This window comes from Odocoileus virginianus, chromosome 19 (genome assembly GCF_023699985.2).
Source record: "Odocoileus virginianus isolate 20LAN1187 ecotype Illinois chromosome 19, Ovbor_1.2, whole genome shotgun sequence".
NCBI classification, from domain to species: domain Eukaryota; kingdom Metazoa; phylum Chordata; class Mammalia; order Artiodactyla; family Cervidae; genus Odocoileus; species Odocoileus virginianus.
The window spans coordinates 12,974,856-12,993,550 of record NC_069692.1 but is presented as its reverse complement, the minus strand read 5'-3'; the positions used below and the strand labels follow the sequence as shown (position 1 = coordinate 12,993,550).

The following is an 18,695-nucleotide window of genomic DNA, read 5'->3' as shown; positions in this document are numbered from 1 at the left end:
AATGCATTGCTTTCTAGATCAAACAAAAAGGACAGTGTATGATGCTTGTGCTTCAAAATCTATTAACCTTTCTTTCCCAGGTGAATATACTCTAAATCTGAACCTTTCTCTGTGCAGTTTATGATGGTGATGAGGACTAATGGGGGGCAGCAACAGGCAATGATGCTACTTAAAGATGGTCGGACATATAACTTTCATGTCTTTGCATCAAGTTCATCTTGGTCATTATGTATATGCATTTCCCACGGTTCCCACAAAGGTATTCAGATCACTATGGGCATGGAATGCATAATTGAGATGTAACAGAAGATCCTTGGTTGAATAAGTAAATAAAAGCTGAGACTTAATGTCAACATTTAAATTTCAAATTAGTAGTCTCACCTCCACCAAAAGATGAGCCCCCCAGGTTGAAAGGTATCCAGTATGCTCCTGTGGAAGAGCAGAGAACAAATACTAATAGCTCCAGAAAGAAGGAAGCCACTGGGCCAAAATGGAAATGACACTCGGTTGTGCATGTGTCTGGTGATGAATGTAAATTTGGATGCTGTAAAGAACAATATTGCATAGGAACTTGGAATGTTACATCCATGAATCAAGATAAATTGGACATGGTCAAGCAAGCGATGGCAAGAATGAACATCAACATCTTAAGAATCAGTGAACTCAATGGACGGGAATGTGTAAGTTTAATTCAGATGACCATTCTATCTACTACTGTGGGCAAGAATCCCTTAGAAGAAATGGAGTAGCCCTCAAAGTCAACAAGAGTCTGAAATGCATTAACTTGGATGCAATCTCAAAAACAACAGAATGATCTTGGTTCATTTCCAAGGCAAACTATTCAGCATCACAGTAATTCAAGTCTATACCCCAACCAGTAATGCCAAAGAAGCTGAAGTTGAATGGTTCTATGAAGACTTATAAGACCTTCTAGAACTAACACCAAAAAAAGATGCCCTTTTCATCATAGATGATTGGAATGCAAAAGTAGGAAGTCAAGAGATACCTGGAATAACACAAGAGACCACTTTAAATCTGGACACTACCAAAAGGTCAATATTGAAATCAGATTGATTGATTACATTCTTTGCAACTAAGAATTGAGAAGCTCCATGCAGTACGCAAAAACAAGATCTAGAGCTGACTATGGCCCAGCTTCATCAGCTCCGTATAGCAAAATTCAGGCTTAAAGTAAAGAAAGTGGGGAGAACCACTAGGCCACTCAGGTACAACCTACATCAAATCCCCTATGATTACACAGTGGATTCAAGGGATTAGATCTGACAGACAGAGTGCCTGAAGAACTATGGACAGAGGTTCGTAACATTGTACAGGAGGCGGTGACCAAATCATCTCAAAGAATAAGAAATGCAAGAAGGCAAAGAGGTTGTCTGAAGAGGCTTTACAAGTAGCTGAGGAAAGAAGAGAAGCAAGAAGCAAGGGGGAAAGGTATACCCAACTAAATGTAGAGTTCCAGAGAATAGCAAGGAGAGACAAAAAGGCCTTCTTCAATGGACAGTGCAAAGAAATAGAGGAAAACAACATAAAGGGAAAGACTAGACATCTCTTCATGAAAACTGGAGATATCAAAGGAACATTTGATGCAAAGATGGGCACAATACAGGACAGAAATGGTAAAGACCTAACAGAAGCAGAAGGGATAAATTAAAGATGGCAAGAATACACAGAAGAACCCTATAGAAAAGGTCTTAATGATCTGGATAACCACAATGGTGGGATCACTCACCTAGAGCAGATATCCTGGAGTGTGAAGACAAGCGGGCCTTAGGAAGCATTGCTGCCAATAAAGCTAATGGAGGTGATGGAATCCAAGCTGAGCGATTAAAAATCCTAAAAAAAAAAAAAAAAAAAAATTGCTGTTAAAATGCTTTGCTAAATATGAGTAAATCTGGAAAACCCAGCAGTAGCCATAGGACTGGAAAAGGCCAATCTTCATCCCATTTCCCAAGAAAGGCAGTACTATGTTCAAACTACTGGACAGCTATACACACTTCCCATGCTAGTAAAGTTATGCTCAAAATTCTTCAAGCTAGGCTTCAGCAGTACCTGAATCAAGAAATTCCAGATATACTAGCTGAGCTTAGAAAAGGCAGAGGAACCAGAGATCAAATTGACAACATTTACTGGATCACAGAGAAAGCAAGAGAATTCCAGAAAAACATCTACTTCTGTTTCATTGACTATGCCAAAGCCTTTGATTGTGTGGATAACAACAAACTGTGGAAAACTCTGCAAAACATGGGAATACCAGACCACCTTGCCTGCCTCTTGAGACACCTGTATGCGGGTCACAAAACAACAGTTAGGACCTTATATGGAACAACTGACTATTCAAAATTGAGAAAGGAGTATTACAAGGCTGTATACTGTCACCCTGTTTAACTTATATGCAGAGTACATCATAAGAAATGCTGGGCTGGATGAGTTACAAGCTGGAATCAAGACTGACAGAAGAAATATCAGTAACATCAGATATGCAGATGATACCACTCTAATGGCAGAAAGTGAAGAGAAACTAAAGAGCCTCTTGATGAGGGTGAAAGAGTAAAGTCAGCCGGCTTAAAACTCAATATTAAAAAAATATATATAGATCATGGCATCTGGTCCCATCACTTCATGGCAAATAGAAGGGGAAAAAGTGGAAGCAGTAAGAGATTTTCTTGGGCTCTAAAATCACTGCAGATAGTGACACAGTCATGAAATTAAAGATGATTACTTCTTGGAAGGAAATCTATGACACATGGACAGGGTATTAAAAAGCATAGATATCACTTTGCTGACAAAGGCCTATGGTCTTTCCAGTAGCCAAGTACAAATGTAAAAGTTGGACATAAAGAAGGCAGAGTGCCAAGAATTGATGCCTCCAAACTGGTGCTGGAGAAGATTCTCGAGAGTCCCTTTGACTGCAAGGCAATCAAACCAGTCAATCCTAAAGGAAATCAACCCTGAATACTCACTGGAAGGGCTGATGCAGAAGCTGAAGCTCCAATACTTTGGCCACCTGATGCAAAGATCTGACTCACTGGAAAAGACCCTGATACTTGGAAATATTGAAGGCAGAGGGAGAAGAGGATGACAGAGGCATGAGATGGTTGGATGGCATCACCAATTCAATGGACATGAACTTGGGCAAACTCCGGGAGTTGGTGGGGATCAGGGAGGCCTGCGCGCTGTAGTCCATGGGGTCACAAAGAGTTGGACATGACCTAAGAGACTATACAGCAACAACAATTCTCACTTCCAACAACAGATAAAAGCAAAAACAAACAAACAAAAACCTCACCTCCAGACTCTTCTTTTTACTTCCATTTTTTCCCCATTCATTCATCTCCCCTGCCCTTTTAAAAGGTTATTCTCTTTGTTTTCTAAGTCTCTATCCTTATCAGGAATTATCAGGAAAGTAATTACTTAGATCATAATTCATGTTGATGGGGCAATTCATCCAGATACTTGCATTCTTACTCCTTAAATCTCTTTTTGGATAAAAACCTGGTCTCCTATTTAAGATGCCCTAAGCGGTGGTGGTTCGTGGGGTCACAGAGGGTCGGACACGACTGAGCACACACATAAACGGTGGTGGCAGAAAGGAGAGAAGCTTCTGTTGGCCTCAAAAATTGTGCTACAGTATAGACTTACTAACTGAAAATGAAAGCATGGTTCTGTTTAATCATATGAAGTACTTCTGTGAAACTGGCTCAAAAAGCCAGTAGGTGCAAGGTATAAATTCTTTTGTTTATTCTTCCTCGCTTAATACATATTTTCTGGTTTAATAATATTTATTGAGTAGATTTAAATCAGGAAGTATCAGGGTCGGGGGGAGGATGGTTGACTACAGCAATGACTAATACAGATTTATTCTCTGCCTTTATGGAATTTATTTAAAATCTTAAGCAGAAGAGAATAAATAGTTGCAAATATGATGAGTGAGATAAAGCAGCAGCAGGTGTCATGAGTATATAGCAGGGTTTCTAATCTAATGCTGACTAGTCATAAATATTGCCCAAAGAAGTGACAAGCTAAAATGTAAGAGGATTCTCAGGTGTCATGGATAATGTTCCCTTTGGTGAAAGACCATCTCATGCTGCCTCAACTAACCCCTCCTCAACATGGTGGCCATGCTGTGATAGTCCTTAGGGCTATTTATATAAGCCCAGGTTTCTCTCCCTCAGAGCACACGAGAGGGTGGTTCCTCTCAGAGTGAGGTGGGGCAATGTGATCCTCTTAGGCTGGTAAAATGTGAGGGAAAGTGACATATGTTCAGCTCCAGGCAAAAGCTTGAGTGGTTGGAAAATGTTCCGTCACAACCTTTCTGCCCCCAGTAATGCTTCCGTGGAGCGGGTGCCAAGTCTTGGGTCGTCTTGGGTTTTGGCATGAGGACAGAGGCAGAGTGGAGCAGGGCCCCTCGCGAGCCTGTGACAGACAGGAACCAAGAGTGAGATGTACATCTTTGTTTCCTTAAACCACTGAGACAGTGCGGCGATGTGTTACCACAGCACATCTGCCCACACTTCAGTTTGTGCCATCCCAAGTCATTTAGAACAGCGTCGGCATCCACTCAAAAGGGCTGTTAGGTCAGAGGCTGAGATTAGTCACTATGTGTGGTATTACAAATGGAGCATTCATGTTTTTGAGTATTGTATTATTTGTTGACGAGGCTATATGGCATCACAATTAAAAGCATGAAATCTTTGCCAGTCTGAGTTTGAATCCTGAATCTCATACTCATTAGCTGTGTGGACTTGGTAAAGTTATTTAGCTTCAGTGTCTTGGTTTTCTTATATTTAAAATGAATATAATAATGAGGCTACCCCCGTGTGTATGTTGCAAGGATTAAATGAGAACAGGGCCTGGCACATAGTAATCATGATATAAAGATTGGCTAATATCATCATAACACTAAATTCTATTTGATTAAAAAAATCCCACCTTCAAACTAAGAGGTATGAACTGTAGTGAGGTTTGTTGCTTATCACATTATAACTCAGAGGAAAAATTGGAATATTCTACTCTGAATAGTGTTCTTTGTTAAAATCAAGACATGAAAAATGACAAGGAATGAGTATTTCATTTAATTCCAAGATCATTCAAATGATTTCAATGATTGAAAACTTTTATCATGGTAGGACACAGAAAATGACTTGGAGGTGTCAGATACAAACATACCTGAGAAAGAAGAGAAACTGGAGGGGGGAAAAAAAAGATCATTTGAATACTTCCACATCCCAAGCGTGACTCTGCTTCTTGGAAGATATTTCAGAAGTAAGCAGATGATAATGGCGTCAGGCAGGCCCAGCAACTTCCTAGACCCAAAAGTGATAGGAAAGCAAGAATTTCTGGGCAGGTCACCTACAGGCAGAGGCTAAATTCTCTGTAGTGCCCTCATCAGCCTTGATGTGAGGCACTGTCTTGCTTCGGGGCACAGAGCAACACTGATGCAAGAAGAGTGATTACTGGAAAAAACTCTAGAGCAAAGAGACCATGCTCTAGGAGACCTTGGGACCCCAGATGCCTGCAACACAAAACGCCACTTGGGGCCCAAATCTGCAACTGAAATAATCGGTTTTAACAGATTTCCTTCAGCAGTTTAGCCAACATATCTATGTAGTATATATAAATATCCCACAGCCATTCATCAGCTCTTTTCTGTGACATCTGCAATCTCATGTTTCATGCAGCCAGCTATTATGTTAAACCTGGCCAATTTTGCATTTAGGCGGCATTGTGAAGTGTCATAGCATTTGATAGAATGGCAAGGTTGTAAATTGCAATCTGGTATGTGGGAAAAAATATTTTAAAAACAATAAAAGTGTTTTTGTTGTTTAGTTGAGTCTCTCCCTCTCTCTCAGTATCATTCTCTACATAACAGGATTCAATGAGAAAAAGATCACAGTGGTTAAAATGTACTATTTTGTATTTTTCTTAATCTTTGACTAGAAAAAGAAAAGTAATAGATTTACCCTACAAGGTAGAGCAGATAGGAGACAGTTTAGGGCTAATTTCATTGCATCATTTTAAAAGGAAACAACTCGTATATTCTTTTCTGTTGTAACAGCCCGTGTTATTTAAAAAATATCCTGGATACCTCCTTTGCACTTCAGACTATTAACAGCAAGGAGATTCTTCCATAGCTGTCAGCTCTCTGGATAGCAGCTGACAAATTCATGGCCATGAATTCTTCCTATAATAAGTCAAAGCAATGCACACAGTGCCCTACATTCAAGGGGACAGACTTCAATCTGGGCAGATCTCATATTTTATCACTACACTGTTTTCCTGTCATTAGAGAGAAATTCACCATTAAGATTGAAGTATCCTGGATCTGGAGTCTTTTGAGTTTTCTGAAAGCTCAGTTCAGTCATGTAAATGTGCAGTGACTTTTCAAGTTAACTTCTGAGAGTCTAACAATCAATGTAAATTCTTTTAAATTTCAGCACTTAGAAATTCACATAATACTGTGGAATGGATGCTGGGTATATGCTAAGTCATCAAAAACAGAAATTTACCATTGCAGAAAGAGTAAAAAGATTTTTTCCTCCATTCTAGTGCCATTGAGAGACGATCTTATTGGAATAAAAAATGAAGTGCAAATTTGCCAGTACCATCAGACCATCTCAGATCAACAGTCTCAGCCTGAAATAGAAGAGGCACACACATGAAACCGATTTTCCCCAATGGTTTAGTTTATTTCAGAGAGAAGAAAACAAATGGGTAGTGTCAAATATGAAAAACTTTGTCTAGATGGAATATTCTCCAAGTTTTTTGGTGCCAAGACCTTTTTACATTCCTAAAAATGATTTAGGACCTCGAAGAGCTGTGCATTATGTGGTTACTGATTACCATATTTAAAACTAAAAATCTTTAAAATTGTTATCTATCCATTTATTTTTCTCATTCCTGTTTATTTTTTAGTTTTTATTTTGTTTTGAGGTATAGTTAATTTACAGTGTTGTGTTCATTTCAGGGGTACAGCAAAGTGGTCCAGTTATACATACACATTTATCCATCCTTTCTTAGATTATTTTCCCATATAGGTTATTAGAGACTATTGAATCAAGTTTCCTGTTCTATACACTTGTTGATTATTTATTTTATATAAAGCAGTGTATACATGTTAATCCCAAATGCCTTATTTATCCCCTTCCCCTCCTATTTTTCTACTTTTGTTACTGTAAATTTGTTTTCTAAATCTGTAAGTCTATATCTGTTTTGTAAATAAGTTCTTTTTGTACCATCTTTTTAGATTCCACATGTAAATACTATATTTGTCTTTTTCTGTCTGACTTCACTTAGTATGATAATCTCTAGGTCTCTCCATGTTGCTTCAAATGACATCGTTTCATTATTTTTTATGGCTAATATTCCATTGTATATATGTATCATATCTTCTTTATTCCTCTTTAGATGAACATTTACATTGCTCAGTTCAGTTCAGTTGCTCAGTCGTGTCCGACTCTTTGTGACCCCATGTACTGCAGCACACCAGGCCTCCCTGTCCATCACCAACTCCCAGAGTTTACTCAAACTAATGTCTATTGAGTCGGCGATGCCATCCAACCATCTCTTCCTCTGTTGTCCCCTTCTCCTGCCCTCAATCTTTCCCAGCATCAGGGTCTTATCAAATGGGTCAGCTCTTCACATCAGGTGGCCAAAGTACTGGAGTTTCAGCTTCAGCATCAGTCCTTCCAGTGAACACCCAGGACTGATCTCCTTGCAGTCCAAGGGACTCTCAAGAGTCTTCTCCAACACCACAGTTCAAAAACATCTATTCTTCTGTGCTCAGCTTTCTTTATAGTCCAACTCTCACATCCATACATGACTACTGGAAAAACCATAGCCTTGACTAGACCTTTGTTGGCAAAGTAATGTCTCTGCTTTTTAATATGCTGTCTAGGTTGGTCATAACTTTCCTTCCAAGGAGTAAGCGTCTTTTAATTTCATGGCTGCAGTCACCATCTGCAGTGATTTTAGAGCCCAAAGAAATAAAGGCAGCCACTGTTTCCCCATCTATCTGCCATAAAGTGATGGGACCGGATGCCATGATCTTAGTTTTCTGAATGTTGAGCTTTACACCAACTTTTTCACTCTCCTCTTTCACTTTCATCAGGAGGCTCTTTAGTTCTTCACTTTCTGCCATAAGGGTGGTGTCATCTGCATATCTGAGGTTATTGATCTTTCTCCAGGCAATCTTGATTCCAGCTTGTGCTTCATCCAGCCCAGCGTTTCTCATGATGTACTCTGCATATAAGTTAAATGAGCAGGGTGACAATATACAGCCTTGACGTCCTCCTTTTGCTATGTCTTGGCTATTATAAACACAGTTGCTATGAACACTGGAGTGCATATATCTTTGCGAAGTATGACTTCCTCCTAATACATGCCCAGGAGTGGGATTGCAGAATCATATGGTAGATCTATTTTTAGTTTGTTAAGGAACCTTCATACTGTTCTCCATAGTGGTTGTATCTACTTACATTCCCACTAACAGTGTAGGAGGGTTTCCTTTTCACCACACCATCTCCAGAATTTATTTTTAGACTTTTTGAGATGGTCATTCTGACTGGTATGAGGTGATATATCTCATTGTACTTTTGATTGGCATTTCTCTAATAATTAGCAATATGGAGCATCTTTTCATGAGCTTTTTGGCTAGCTGTATATCTTCTTCAGAAAAATATCTATTTTTTTTTTTTGATTGGGTTGTTTTTCTTTTATATATTGAGCTATATTTGCTATTTGCATATTTTGGAGATAAACCTCTTGTCAGCTGCATTATTAAATATTTTTCTCACCTTCTACAGGGTGTCTTTTATTTTGCTATGGTTTCCTTGCTATGCAAAAGCTTTCAAGTTTAATTAGGTCCTGCTTGGCTTTTTTTCCCCCCTATTACTGAAGGAGGAAGATCCAGAAATTATTGCTGTAATTTCAAAGAACGTGTGTTTTCCTATAAGAGTTTTATAGTATCTGGTCTTACATTTAAGTCCTTAATCCATTTTGAGTTAATTTTTGTGTATGGTTTTAGAGAATGTTCTAATTTAATTCTCTTACATAGAGATGTTTTCCCTGCACCATTTATTGAAGAGAATATCTTTTATCCTTTGTATATTCTTGCCTCCTTTGTGAAAAATTAGGTGACCATGGGTGTGTGCGTTTATCTCTACGTTTTCCATCCTGTTCTGTTGATCTGTATTTCTATTTTCTATGCCAGTATCATATTGTTTTGATTACTGTAGCTTTTTAATATAGTCTGAAGTCAGGGAACCTGATACCTCCAGCTCTAATTTTCTTTCTCAGGATTGCTTTTGCTATTCGAGATCTTTTGTGTTTCCAAACAAATTTTAAATTATTTTGTTCTACTTCTGTGAAAAATACCATTGGTATTTGACAGGATTGCACTGAATCTGTAGACTGACTTGACTAGTGTAATTAATTTGACAATATTAACTCTTCCAAATCAGGAACATGATATATCTTTCCATCTATGGGTCATCTTCTATCTCTTTAACATCTTATCATTTTCAGAGTACAAGTCTTTTGCCTCCTTAGGTAGATTCATTCCTAGGTATTTTATTTTTGATGCAATAGTAAATGGTATTGTCTCCTTAATTTCCATTCTGAACTTTCATTGTTAGTGTAATGCAACAGATTTTGATATATTAATTTTCTATCCTGCAAACTTACAGAATTCACTGATGAGCTCTAGTAGTTTCCTGGTAGTGTCCTTAGGATTTTCTATGTATAATATCATGCCATCTGCACACAGTGAGAGTTTTGCTTCTTCTTTTTTATTTAGATTCCATTTACTTCTTTTTCTTTTCTGACTGCTGTGGCTATGACATCTTAAACTATGTTGAATAAAAATGGTGAGAGTAGACATCCTTGTACTATTCTTGATCTTAGAGGAAATGATTTCAGCTCCTTACCATTGAGTATGATGTTAGCTGTGGGTTTTTCATATGTGGCATTTATTAAGTTGGTTCCCTCTTCACCCCTATTCTGTAAATTGTTTATTATAAATTTATGATGAATTGTGTCAAATGCTTTCTCTCCATCTATTGAGATCATATGTTTTTCATTCTTCAGTTCGTTAATGTGTTCTATCACACTGATTTGTGGATATTGAAAACTTCTTGCATGCCTAGGATAAATCCCCTGGATATCAACCTTCTAATGTATTGTTAGATTTGGTTACAGCATTTTGCTGAGGATCTTTGTGTCTATCTTCATCAGTGGTATTGACCTGTACTTTTCTTTTTTTCTGTCATATCTTTGTCTGGTTTTGGTATCAGGGTGATGTTGCTCTCATAGAGTGACTTTGAAAGTGTTCTCTCCTGTGCAATTGTTTGGAATAGTTTTCAGAAGAACTAGTGTTAAATCTTCTCTAACTGTTTGATAGACTTTGCCTGTGAAGTCTTCTGGTCCAGGACTCACAAATTTGATTTCAGTACTTGTGAATGGTCTGTTCATATTATCTCTTTCTTCCTGTTCAGTCTTGGGAGACTCACTTTAAAAAAGTTTTCCTTTAATTCTGGGTTGTTCATTTGATTGGCATATGGTTGCTAGTAGCAGTTATTTATGATCCTTGGTAGATCTGTGGAGTCTTTTGTAACTTCCCCTTTTCATTTCTAATTTTATTGTTCAGTGCCTACTCCCTTTTTTTCTTGATGAGTTGGCTAAAGGTTTATCAATTTTATCTTTTAAAGGAAACAACACTTAGTTTCATTGGATCTTTTCTATTGTTTTTCATCTCTATTTTGTTTATTTCTGCTCTGAACTTTATAATTCTTTCCTTCTGCTAAGTTTGGGTTTTGTTGTTCTTTTTCTAGTTGCTTTAGGTTTAAGCTTAGGTTGTTTACTTACTACTTCTCTTGTTTCCTAAGGTAAAATTATATTTCTACAAACTTCCCCCTTAGAACTGCTTTTGTTATGTTGCAAAGATTTTGAATCATGGTGCTGTTGTTTTCACATGTCTGGAGGTATTTTTCAGTTTCCCGTTTGATTTCTTCAATGATTCATTGGCTGTTTCATATCATATTATTTAACCTTCATGTGTGTGTTGTTTTTTTCTTTTTTACATTTTTTTTCTTTTACTTGGTTTCTAATGTCATAGTCTTGTGTCAGAAAAGATGTTTGATATGATTTAAAATTTCTTAAATTTATCAAGCTTTGCTTTGTGGCCCAGCACATAATCTATCCTAGAGAATGTCCTATGTGTACTTGAAAAGAATGTGTATTCTGCTACTTTCTGACATTATACTCTATGGACGTCAATTAAGTCCATCTGGTCTAATGCATCATTTGAAGCTTGTGTTTTCTTATTGATTTTCTGGATCATCTGTCCATTGATGAAGTTGGGTGTTAAAGTTCCCCACAAATAATTGTGTTACTGTTGCTGTCTCCTTTTATGACTATTAGCATTTGCCTTATGTGGTTAGGTGCTCCTATGCTGGGTACATATATATTTACAATTGTTACCTCCTCCTGTATTGATCCATTGATCACTATGTCCTTTGTCTCTTTAACAGTCTTCATTTTAAGATCTATTTTTTTCTGATATGCATATATTGCTATTCCAGCTTTCTTTTGTTTGATTTCCAATTTGAATGGAATAACTTTTTATATCCCCTCACTTTCAGTCTGTATGTGTCCCTAGATCTGAAGTGGGTATCTTGTTGACAGCATAAATACAGGTCTTGTGTATCCATTCAGCCAGTGAGTCTATGTCTTTTGGTTGGGGCATTTAATCCATTTACATTTAAAGTAATTATGTAAGTTCTCGTTGCCATTTTTTTAGCTGTTTAGAGTTTGTTTTTGTAAAACTTTTTCTTTCCTTTCTCTTTTATTTTCTTCTCTTGTGACATGATAATCAGCTTTAGTGTAGGGGGGTTTCAATTGCTTTTTCATTTTTGTGAGTATATTTATTACAGATTTTTGTATTGTGGTTACCAAGAGATTCTGATATAGCAGTCTGTATATACAAGGTTGTTTAAAATTGCTGTTCTCGTAATTTCAAATGCATTTCTAATATCCTGCATTTGTACTCGCCACTTCTCAATTGCTAGTTTAGGTATCATAATTGTGTGTGGATGTATTTCCTACTTTTACTGTATGTTTGCCTTTATTGGTGAGTTTTCCCATTCATAATTTTCTTGTTTCTAGTTGTGGCCTTTTTCACCTAGCATTTATTGTAGAGCTGGTTTGATGGTGAATTGTTTTTGCTTTTGCTTATCTGTAAGCTTCTGATTTATCCATCAAATGTGAATGAGAACCTTGCTGGGTAGAGTATTCTTGATTACAGGCTTTTCCCTTTCATCACTTTCAGTATTTCATATAAATTTATATTTGTATTGTTATGTTTGTGGAAAGTTATGATTCTTGACCTTGGAGAAGTGGCCCTCTGGAGGAGGTGTCCTGTGTTTCAGCAGTATCCTTCCCACTCATCACCCGGTGGCCAGGGACCAGCTGGTCTCAGGGAAGGTTCTGATCTGTTTAGAGACTCAGTTCCACAGATTGTGGGGCTGTATTTTTCTTGCTTCGAGTTTCTGCCCCCTGGTGGGTGAGGCTAGTCTAGAGGCTGGTGCAGCCTTCCTGATGGTAGTGGTCAGTGACTTTCCACTGTGAGTGGAGTTGGTTCATGGCCCTCTGATGGGCAGGGCCTTGTTAAGGGACACATTTAGAGGTTGCTGTGGACTTAGGAAGTTTATAAGCATCCTGTCAATGTGTTGGGCTATGTTCCCACCCTGTTGGTTTTGTCTGAGGAATCCCAACACTGGAGCCTGCAGGCTATTGGGTGGAGCCAGGTATTGGATACAATGTCCCCAGCAAGATGTCAGCCTTTAGATAAGTACTCCTGTTTATGTTTTCCACCAGCTTTTATGTCCTAAAAAAAAGAGCCACAACTACCCCCTACCTCCTCAGGAGACCCTCCAAGACCAGCAGGTAGGTCTGGCCCAGGCTTCTATGAAGTCATTGCCCTTGCCCTGGGTCCCAGTGTACATGAGACCTCGTGAACATCCTCCAAGAGTGGAGTCTCTGTTTCCCCCAGTCTTGTCAAGCTTCTGAGATCTGTTGGCCTTCAAAGCCAAGTGCTCTAGGGGCTCCTCCTCCTGATGCTATACTCCCAGGATGGGGAGGCTGACATGGGGCTTAGAACTGTCACTCCCAAGGGAGAACTTCTGGGATATAATTGTTCTCCAGTTTACGGGTGCGCCCCTGCCCCAGTGGGGGGTATGAGAATTGATTATATTGCCAGTGCATCATTCCTACCATCTTTGTGATATATTCTTTGTCTTGGGACATAGAATATCATTTTTTTGGTAAGTTCCTGTCTTCTTTATCAATTGTTGTTGTGATTTTGGTGTTCTCATGGGAAGAGGTGAGCTAAAGGTCTTCTCTCCACTATCTTGTCTTCTCAATCTTGCTATGTGTTGTTCTGTCCTTCTACTACAGGCAAAGAGTAGCTCTTCACATCCTGACTTGGTCTCAGCCATGTGGCTAACAGAATGTGGGCTAAGAGTCTCAGTGAGCCAGTTCCTAGGTCTTAAGAGGCATCATGTGTTTTCATTGGTCCCCTTCTGCTTTTAACCTTTCCATGAGAAGAGCATCCCCACATCCTCAGAATGCATACCTATCAAGAAAAGCAGAGACCCACCTGCAGCACACAGACACACAAGCTTAACTACACACAGCTTGAAGCAAAGGTGCCCAAACACAGTCTATATCAGGGCATGACATACTATGACCCAGGGGTCAAATCAAGCCTTTTGTTTGTTTTTGTAAGACTCACAGCTAAGAGTAGTTGTTGCATTTTTAAAGAATTCTTAAATAAAAAAATTAATCTGTGACAGACACCATATCTGGCTTGCAAAGTCTAACATTTACTATCTGACATCTAAGAAGTCTGCCAGCCCTTGATCTAGATCAACAGCATCCAGCCAACCAGCAGACCATGAGTGATCCCCACTAAGAGCAGCAGAGTTGGAAGTTAGAGGAAACCTCCAATCATGTGGGAAATAGATGCTTGTATTTATTTTACAGCATTATTGTAACAAAAGCTAGTGATAGAAATGAAAATGTGCATGGTCTCTACTTTCATACAGCTTACTTACTGGTTAATGAGACAAAGCATTATTAATGAAAAGAATACACAAATAGCAATTTTCATAAATGTTATGAACAGAGATATGGGAGATTCAGCTCAGTTCAGTCGCTCAGTCGTGTCCAACTCTTTGTGACCCCATGAATCACAGCACACCAGGCCTTCCTGTCCATCACCAACTCCTGGAGTCTACCCAAACCCATGTCCATCTAGTCGGTGATGCCATCCAGCCATCTCATCCTCTGTTGTCCCCTTCTCCTTCTGCCCCCAATCCCTCCCAGCATCAGGGTCTTTTCCAATGAACTCTTCCCAAGAGGTGGCCAAAGTATTGGAGTTTCAACTTCAGCATCAGTCCTTCCAGTGAACACCCAGGACTGATCTCCTTTAGGATGGACTGGTTGGATCTTCTTGCAGTCCAAGGGACTCTCAAGAGTCTTCAACACCACAGTTCAAAAGCATCAATTCTTCGGCGCTCAGCTTTCTTCACAGTCCAACTCTCACATCCATACATGACCACTGGAAAAACCATAGCCCTGACTAGACAGACCTTTGTTGGCAAGGTAATGTCTCCGCTTTTAAATATGCTATCTAGGTTGGTCATAACTTTCCTTCCAAGGAGTAAGCGTCTTTTAATTTCATGGCTGCAATCACCATCTGCAGTGATTTTGGAGCCCCCAAAAATAAGTCTGACACTGCTTCCACTGGTCCCCCATCTATTTCCCATGAAATGATGGGACCAGATGCCATGATCTTAGTTTTCTGAATGTTGAGCTTTAAGCCAACTTTTTCACTCTCCTCTTTCACTTTCAAGAGGCTTTTTAGTTCCCCTTCAGTTTCTGGTTTGCAAATAGAAAGTAGGTGTTTAAGAAAGTGCCAACTAACAAGTGTTCATGAATTTAGAGTAATACCTATCTGCCCTGTATCTCATTTACTTATTTGTTTTAAGGGATGTGCAAATGGTCTAAAACACATCACTGGTTTCATCCAGGACTGAGTTTACAACTAGGATGTGATAAAAACAGCCAAAAGTTACAGAATTCAGTGTATTGCCAAGAGTTATTAACCTGAGAATGGAATCCAAACCCCAAGAAGAAAACTTGATAGATTGGGACCTTGCTAAAATAGTAGCTTAAATATACTGAAGAATTTAAATGTCAGTTTAAATAAGTGCCTCATTGCAGCTCACAATGAAGCCAAAAACAAAGAGTTTATAGTCAGAACACATGTTTTGCATTGATGACTGTTGAAGATATATTTCACAAACTTATTAGTCAAACATTTCACTTTTCTTTTCCTCCTTTCCTTCCTTCCTTTCTCATATTCACTTCCTTTCTGAACATTACAGGACGATATTTCTTGGAAGACTTTTTTGTTTATGTGAAATGTGTATTTATGGCTTTCTTTATATTCAACTATGTCCCTCTAAGAGTTTGCCCTGGTTTAATTATCTGAGATTTAAAATACATATTACTATATTAAATCCTAAGACGTCCTTTATGAAAAAATATTGTAAAGGTTTAACTCAGCATTTCAGAGACTACCAAAATCTTCTGTTGCTTAATTCCCATTAACATCCTGCTGAGGAATACATTTTAGTAAACAATGGTGTCAGCTAATCAATTGAATTAATGTATCTGAGAAACAGTGTGTTAACAGGAGGGAAAGGAATTAATTCATGGATTCAAAAAGATGAACCCCAAAACAATTAATTCACTGATTCATGCATTTAACAGTTTCTGAGTGCTTGCTGCTACCACCATAGAACACAACAATCACAACACTGACTCTACCCACAATCTAATTAGAGAGACAAAGACACAGATAACTAGATGAAGAACTGAAACACACAATGGTGAGTCAGTATACTGAGTTTTCTTCAGGAGGAGGACCTGCCTCTCTACTGGACATGGTGGTTGGGGCTAAGAGGGGTTGAATGAAAGTTAAGAAAATGTTTTATAATAGGAGGTAAAACTTGAATTGGACTCCCATATCTTTAATTTAGGTTAAAATTCTTGAATACAGGGTAATACTAATTGCTAGTTGGTTTAAGGTTCAATCTGGGGGGCAATCCAGATTGGTGAGAATCTTCACTACAGTGGAAGTTAGAGTTTATTAGAAAGGCCAACGCCAGAGATGGAACTAAAAAGTCTTCTATTACCCAGATCTTGATCAAGATTGTAGACTTAGTGCAGCAAATATATTATTGCTGAATTTACTGGTTTTTATTATCATGAAGAGTAGGAGAAAGAAGCTTTTATTGGTAAAATTAGATGTAGTCCAGATTGGCTAAAACATGTTAGACATTCTTCCTCATTCTGTGAGTGGAATCTGAAGCATTTACCCTTTGGAATTGAGCTTCTAATACCCTCCCCCATAGAAATCTTGTACACAGCCATTCTTAGGAAGACTTTCCATCTCACCTCTGGCCTCTTTATCCACTACCCAAAACCACCAAAAAGAAACCTATGCAAGGCCAAATCATAGGAGGTCAGTGCCTAACAAACTCTGTAAAGATACAGAGACATGAAATGGTTTTATTAATGCTAGGAATTCTAAGTGGTTTCATACAGAATGAAGGAGGAAATGGATCTAAAGAGGAAGATTAAGTCTTTAGCACTATCCAGAGAAAACTGGGCTTTAATCACATGTTGAGATGTAATATCATTTTAGATGTAATACCTTTTTAGAATGGCAATAGTCACATCAGATTACAGTAGCCTGATACAAACACCCATTTAGACAATCCCACTAATTTCCTTTGCTTTGATTATATATTGGCTTCTCATATAGATTGTATTAAGGTGAGTAAATGTACTAACCAGCTAATCCAATTACTGAAGTCACTTTGGAAGTCATATTACTCAGTAAAATGGAATGCATTGGCATTCTGGTGTGTGCTTACTCTCTCTGAAGAGGATAATATCAAACATTCCATTGAGTGTGGTCAATTCTGTCTGCACTCAAAGAATCAAGTTTCTGCACACGCAGACTGAAAGCTCAGAACCTTGACTATTGTGCCTCCACTGCCCTGTGTGACTTGTCTTGAGTTCAGTGAAACTCCTGGCCCCCAACCCCAGAAAAATCTCCTGATCTTATGGTAACACTGGAGAAATGGAAAACGTGGGAGATTTCATAGAGATTGGTGAGATTTGGGTGGTGAAATGTGAGAAGTTTGTAGTCTGTTAGCAATAAAAGTCAATTAGTGACAATTGAAGGGTATTGCTGCTGCTGCTGCTAAGTCGCTTCAGTCGTGTCCGACTCTGTGCGACCCCATAGAGGGCAGCCCACCAGGCTCCTCCGTCCCTGGGATTCTCCAGACAGGAACACTGGAGTGGGTTGCCATTTCCTTCTCCAATGCATGACAGTGAAAAGTGAAAGTGAAGTCGCTCAGTCGTGTCCGACTCTTAGTGACCCCATGGACTGCAGCCTACCAGGCTCCTCCATCCATGGGATTTTCCAGACAAGAGGACTGGAGTGGGGTGCCATTGCCTTCTCCGATTGAAGGGTGGGGTGGTAGTAACTGGGATGAAATATTTGTGTCCTGTGTACAATACATATATTTAAAGTGAAAATTGGTTTCTTAAAAGATTCACATCTCACATTTTTACAACTATTTTTCTAATTATAAACACACCAACCACCTTTTCATCCTGCAAAGGGTGAGAGGAAGGTATGAACCAGAACAGATGCTATCTCTGAGCAGGTTCTGAGAGGTGATGTACTAGGGAAGTAGCAGTGGAAAACTGTGTGCAAATTCATTTTAAAAATAGATTATCTTGAAATATTTCAGGCGACATGATTACTTCTACTGTTGCTCTTGGTCTTAGTTTACAACTCATCAAATACTAATATTCACAAATTAACCAGGGATTCAGATCTTTTTGGAAATCTCTAGAGAGTCTAGTGCAGAGGTCTCAAAGTGTGATCAGGGACCCTTTCTGCAAAAGTTTTTATAAAATACTAAGACTTCAGATGCCTTTCTTTGTTCACTCCTGAAAAAATTGAGGAATCTTCCAGAAACTATGTATGATAATACAACAGAGTGAATGCAGAAACAAATACTAAAATGAATGATTTTCTACTAAAACAGAGAGTAAGGAGATTTGCAAAAGTTCAAGTGATATGACTATTTTCATAAATTTCTTTGTTTAGGGAAATAATTATTTTTCACTGATGCTTATAGTAAACTCTAATGAGTGAGGAGAGAAGATGGCAGAGTAGAAGGGCTTGAGCTCACTTCCTTTCATGAAAACACCACAATTACAACTAATTGCTGAACAACTTTCAATAAAAGAAACTGGACACCACTAAAAATGATATTCTACATCCAAAGACAAGAAGCCACAACAAAATGGTAGGAGGGCTGCTTTTATGATATAATCAAATCCCATAGCCACTGGGTGTGGGAAACCCAAAATTGGAAAATAATTATATCACAGAGGTTATCCCACAGGAATGAGAGTTCTGAGCCCACCATCAGGCTCCCCAGCTGGGTGTCTGACATCAGGAGGAGGAACCCCCAGAGTATTTGGCTTTGGAGGTTAGTGGGGCTTGAATGCAGGAGTTTCACAGACGGGGG

General features: G+C 38.7%; 1 protein-coding gene and 1 long non-coding RNA gene across 4 annotated transcripts in view; one reads left to right on the top strand and one right to left on the bottom strand.

The window, feature by feature from the left end:
* The window catches only part of NKAIN2 (sodium/potassium transporting ATPase interacting 2), a 1,117,882-nt gene that overhangs the window by 839,829 nt on the left and 259,358 nt on the right, over positions 1-18,695 (top strand). The gene's annotated exons all lie outside the window — the stretch shown is intronic.
* Positions 994-18,695, bottom strand: part of LOC139039612 (uncharacterized) — a 46,215-nt gene continuing 28,513 nt past the window's right edge. Inside the window, exon 3 of the long non-coding RNA XR_011492944.1 lies at positions 994-1,851. This is a non-coding gene — a long non-coding RNA (uncharacterized lncRNA). The remainder of the gene's footprint in view (positions 1,852-18,695) is intronic.